The sequence below is a fragment of the Lepus europaeus genome, chromosome 13 (genome assembly GCF_033115175.1).
Source record: "Lepus europaeus isolate LE1 chromosome 13, mLepTim1.pri, whole genome shotgun sequence".
NCBI lineage: Eukaryota > Metazoa > Chordata > Mammalia > Lagomorpha > Leporidae > Lepus > Lepus europaeus.
The window spans coordinates 99,239,945-99,246,260 of record NC_084839.1 but is presented as its reverse complement, the minus strand read 5'-3'; the positions used below and the strand labels follow the sequence as shown (position 1 = coordinate 99,246,260).

The window sequence follows — 6,316 nt, the reverse complement described above, 5'->3', positions numbered from 1 at the left end:
GTTGCAACAGATGAATAACAGTTATTGCCACAGTTATTTGGAATACCATCTTTATCAATTATAGTTACTTGTTTTATAGCTGCTTTGTTGTCCACCCAGGATTCTTTCCCTACATTATTGTAGTGCAAACCAATCATGTGACCATAGGCATATCAAGTGCAACATGTTCCAGCCATAATAGTGTACTCCAGCCCTGGATGATAAATATTGTATGCAGCAAAAAGGAATGAGCTTCTGGTGACCTATATACCCATGAGAGATTTCAACTTATCTGTGTACATATCTGAATTAGACTCCAATACCCAAGGTCTATTTGAATACTCAAGTAGAGGTTGTCCCACACATTACCCTCATTCTTTAAAGGGACAATGTCAAACCCTATAAATTGCAACACTGCTTATCTCCTGAATTTTCCTGTATTACTGAGTGCATAATCTCTCTTTCATTTGTGATTCCCCTTTTCTACTCTTCTTCATTCAATTCCTAATTGCCTAGAGACAAGAACTTGGAAAGATGTCTATCTGGGTGGTGTCCATTGCAACAGAGAAGCAGGAGCATAAATGTAGTACACTTTTGTATTAATGTAACTTTACAATGACTTTTACAGCCTTTTGGGTTGTTTTATTCCTCACTCCTACAGGTGACCCTTATTTTTACTATCTCTTCCAATTTACAAAGTCTTTTTTTGATTTACATAAATCTGATTTACATTCAGCTCATTCTTCAGAATACACTCAGGATGAACAATTTACCTAGGTTGCATAACCATCCCTTGGTAACAGGTCTACAAATGCTATGATGTATCTAGCTGCAATAGCTCTTTTATTTCCCATCTAGATAATAACTGCAAGTAATCCATTCCACCTCCATTACTATTCACTGAGAATAGCTCTTCATCCCTAAGTCCCCTCAATTTCTTACAAATGTCCATCAAATTAAATCTCATTATAAACAGATTTAATAGAAAATGTTTGGTGTGGCTGCTGGTAGTTTCATTGAGGCTGAGTGATTTGCTGGACTGCTGTTTTGTCTTTTCTCCTATTTTTTTTTTAAATTTAGTAAACATAAATTTCCAAAGTACAGTTTATGGATTACAATGGCTTCCCCCCCGTAATTTCCCTCCCACTTGCACCCCCCCATCTCCTGCTCCCTCTCCCATTCCATTCACATCGATTCATTTTCAATTATCTTTATATACAGAAGATCGATTCAGTATATACTAAGTAAAGATTTCATCAGTTTGCACCCACACAGAAACACAAAGTGTAAAATACTGTTTCAGTACTAGTTATAACATTACTTCACATTGGACAACACATTAAGGACAGATCCCACATGAGACGTAAGTACACAGTGACTCCTGTTGTTGACTTAACAATTTAACACTCTTGTTTATGGCGTCAGTAATCTCCCTAGGCTCTAGTCATGAGTTGCCAACTCTATGGAAGCCTTTTGAGTTCACCGACTTCAATCTTATTCCGACAGGGTCATAGTCAAAGTGGAAGTTCTCTCCTCCCTTCAGAGAAAGGTACCTCCTTCTTTGATGGCCCCATTCTTTCCACTGGGATCTCACTCGCAGAGACCTTTCATTTAGTTTTTTTTTTTTTTTTCCCCAGAGTGTCTTAGCTTTCCATGCCTAAAATACTGTCATGGGCTCTTCAGCCATATCCGAATGCCTTAAGGGCTGATTCTGAGGCCAGAGTGCTATTTAGGACATCAGCCATTCTATGAGTCTGCTGTGTATCCCGCTTCCCATGACGGATCGTTCTCTCCCTTTTTGATTATATCAGTTAGTATTAGCAGACACTCGTTTGTGTGATCCCTTTGACTCTTAGACCTATCAGTGTGATCAATTGTGAACTGAAGTTGATCACTTGGACTAGTGAGATGGCATTGGTATATGCCACCTTGATGGGATTGTATTGGAATCCCCTGGCACGTTTCTAACTCCACCATTTGGGGCAAGTCCGATTGAGCATGTCCCAAATTGTACATCTCCTCCCTCTCTTTTTCCCACTCTTATATTTAACAGGGATCACTTTTCAGTTAAGATTTAAACACCTAAGAATAATTGTGTGTTAATTACCGAGTTCAACCAATAGTACTAGAACAAAAAAAATACTAAAATAGATAAAGTAATACATTGTACATCAACAGTCAGGACAAGAGCTGATCAAGTCACTGTTTCTCATAGTGTCCATTTCACTTCAACAGGTTTCTCCTTTGGTGCTCAGTTAGTTGTTGCCGATCAGGGAGAACATATGGTATTTGTCCCTTTGGGACTGGCTTAATTCACTCAGCATAATGTTTTCCAGCTTCCATATTACTTAGAACTAATTTTTCACAATATTGCATGCCTGAGCACTTTTTCTAGGCTCCCAGCTAAACTGGTGTTTGAAGACTAGTTTAATGTTAATTCCCATAGTACAACTCATTAAGGACAGAGGTCCTACATGGGAGCATAAATCCTTTTTGTTGGCCTTGGGACAGAACAAATATACCCACTTGATCTAGCACTCAGGCACTGAAATTCATTGAAGTGAAGAGCTCAGCTGAACAGAATATAACTCCCTTTTGATTGAAAAAAGATAAGATTTACCACACCAAACCTGGGTATGTCACCTTAGGCACACACTTAACCCTGGAGAACTGAACAGAGCTTTCTGGCTACACCCACTACAAGCCTCTAGAGATTCACTGAATTTGTACAGAGTCATAATAAAACAATAAAAGCTGCCACAGCAGGAAAAATAAAACCAAAGAGTATCTCCACAAATGCTGAACAACAAATGCAAGAATCCAAGAAACAAGAATAAAAAAGACATCATGATGCTCCCAAAAGAACACAACACTTCTATACTAGATTATAAAGATAATGATATAGAAGAAATGCAAGAAATGGAACTCAAAAATTGATCATAAGATTACATAGAAGTAATCAAATGCAAACACACAAACTACAGAAATCCATGCAAGACATGAAAGAAAATTTCTAGCACAAAATTGAAATCTTTAGGAGGGATCAAAATGAAATGAAGAATTCAATAGAACAAATAATAAATGTAGTGGTGAGCCTTAAAAATAGAATCAGTGAGGCAGAAGAGAGAATATCAGACTTAGAAGACAGAGCATAGGAAAGTGTAAATCAAACCAAAGACAAGAAGAGGAAATTAGAAATTTAAAAAACACTGTTGGAAATCTTCAAGATACTATTTTAAAAAAAAAACAACATTTGGATTTGAGGAGTTGTTGAAGGCATGGAGAGAAAGGATGAGAAGCCATTTTTAGTAAAATACTAGCAGAAAATTTTCCAGGCTTGGAGAAAGAAAGAGAAGTCCAAGTGCAGGCAGCACACAGAACTCCCAATAGACATGACCAGAAAAGATCCTCACCACAACGCATTGTAATCAAGCTAACCACAGTGAAACATAAAGAGAAGATTCTAACATGTGCAAAAGAGATACACCAGAGTATTTTCAGAGGATCTCCAATTAGACTCACAGCAGACATCTCAGCAGAAAGCCTACAGGCTAGGACAGAATGGCAAGATATAGCCCAAGTCCTAAAAGAAAAAAACTGTCATCCCAGAATATTATACCATGCAAAGCTCTCATTTGTGAATGAAGGTGAAATAAAGACCTTTCATAATAAACAGAAATGTAAAGGATTTGTCACCACTTGTTGAGCCCTGCAAAGATGCTTGAAGATGTGTTACAACATGGAAATATGGCATTACTTATCAATAGTCACATTGAATGTAAATGCCTCAACACTCCTGACAGCAGCAGTAGCGGCCACAAAGGAGTTGGAGTTGTGCAAGGAAGGCTCCAGATGCACCTTGCCCTGCACAGGGTGGGTACTGTCACTGACAGCATCCACTGGGGCAGCATGGTGGGTGGTGGCCAATCAGTTCAGGGCTTTGCAGCCACAACCTCCAGCCCAGCGGGCCCCTGTGGGGTGGTGTCTTGCTGAGCCACCTGCCTGCCCTGGGTGCCTCACAGATGGAAACTCCCAACTTTATGAATTCTAAGTTGCTGTTGCTTCAGACCATGGGTGAGCAATCACAAGGAATGCAAGAGCCCTCTGTTTCTCAGTTCCAACCATAGAAGGCCTTATGACCAGATATGGGCTGTAACACATTAGCCAACTTTTGAATAGAAAAGAAAATTGGTTGGGGACAATTTAATGAAGTTTATAGAGCATCCTGTCTCTTAGATGGAGTACTGGTAGCTTTAAAAAAAAGTACGGATATTTGATTTGATGTGTGTCAAAGCACTTGCTGATTGCATCAAAGAAATAGACCTCCTTAAGCAACTCAACCACCCAAATGTAATTAAATATTATGCATATAAAAGGCCCATAAGAGTCTCACAGGCATGGAAAGCCAAGACACTGTGGCAAAAACAACCTGAATGAAAGGTCTCGGTGAACAAGACCCCAGCAGAAAGAACGGGTCATCAAGGAAGGAGGCACCTTTCTCTGAAGGGAGGAAGCAACCTCCACTGTGACTGACTAAACAAGTTCAGAGTTGGTGAACTAAAGGGGCCTCCATAGCCTCGACAGCTCATGACAAGAGCCTCGGGTGATTAAGACATCATAAATAAGAATGTCAATTGTTAAATCAATAATGGGAGTCACTGGGCACATGCTCCCCATGTAGGATCTCTGTCCTTAATGTGTTTTACTATGAGAGTTAATGGTAAAACTACTAGTCGAACAATACTCTATATCTTGTGCTGTTGTGTGGGTGCAGTCAGTTTAAACCTTTGCTTAGTATATACTAAGTTGATCTGTATATAAAGATAATTGAAAATGAAACTTGATGAAGAGCAGGATGGGAGATGGAGTGGGAGATGGGAGGACTGCGGGAGGGAGGGAGGTTGGGGGGAAGCCACAACAATGCAAAAGTTGCAATTTGTAAATTCACATTTATTAAATAGAAAAATATTATGCATCATTTATTGAAGATAATGTGTTAGATATAGTTTTGGAATTAGCAGATGCTAGTGGTCTCTCCAGAATGATAAAGCATTTTAAGAAACAGAAGAGGCTAATTCCTGAGAGAACTGTGGAAGTACTTTGTGCAGTTCTACAGTGCCTTGGAACACATGCATTCTCAAAGAGTCATGCATAGAGATATCAAACCAGCTAATGTGTTCATTACAGCCACCGGAATGGTAAAACTTGGTGATCTTGGGCTTGGCTGGTTTTCCAGCTCCAAGACCACAGCTACATATTTTTTAGTGGGCACATTTTATTACATGTCTCCAGAGAGAATATGTGAAAATGGATACAACTTCAAATCTGACATCTGGTCTCTTGGCTGTCTACTATATGACATGGCTGCATTCCAGAGTCTTTTCTATGGTGACAAAATTAATTTATACTCACTGTGTAAGAAGATAGAACCATGCAACTACCCACCTCTGCCTTCAAAGCACTATTTAGAAGAATTACGGCAATTAGTTAATATGTGCATCAACCCCGATCCGGAGAAGTGGCCGGACATCACCTATGTCTATGACGTACTGAAGAGAATGCATTCGTGCACCACAAGCCGATAAGCATGTACAGTATTTTGAAGCATATAACCAAAATAATTTAAAGTATTTTTGTGCAAATCATACCTCCTCACTTGTCTTGGTGTTAAGATTATTATTTCAGAGCTTTTGTGCTTTGAATCCTTGACCACTTTTCATGTAAGCTTCTTTTGTACCTATATATAAATCACATTCTTGAAAACCCCAAATGCCTTTGAAATAACTGAATTGCATGTTAGGAGAATAAAAGAAACATGATGGTTTTTGATGGCTTTAGAATTACTTAGTGTTTTCTGTTGATAAATTGTGTTTCAGTAGACTGTCAGTGCCAAATAGTGAAGGTGAAGTTTGACACATATCAGGATAGACTTAAAACCCAGGAACTATCTGAACACATGACTTGTTTTCATCTTAGTGATTTATAGACATTGAGGTGAACACATTGTGAAGTTTTTGTGAATTTTTAAAGTTTGAAGTATGTATTTTGTTAGCAGTACAGCATTCAAAGATAATTTATAATATGGCTGGCGCCGTGGCTTAACAGGCTAATCCTCCGCCTTGCAGCGCCAGCACAGCGGGTTCTAGTCCCGGTTGGGGTGCCGGATTCTATCCCGGTTGCCCCTCTTCCAGGCCAGCTCTCTGCTATGGCCCAAGAAGGCAGTGGAGGATGGCCCAAGTCCTTGGGCCCTGCACCCGCATGGGAGACCAGGAGAAGCACCTGGCTCCTGGCTTTGGATCGGCGAGATGTGCCAGCCACAGCAGCCATTGGAGGGTGA

General features: G+C 39.7%; 1 pseudogene; it reads left to right on the top strand.

The window, feature by feature from the left end:
* Positions 1-4,049: 4,049 nt before the first annotated feature.
* Positions 4,050-5,564, top strand: LOC133772444 (serine/threonine-protein kinase Nek7-like; annotated as a pseudogene).
* Positions 5,565-6,316: the final 752 nt, after the last annotated feature.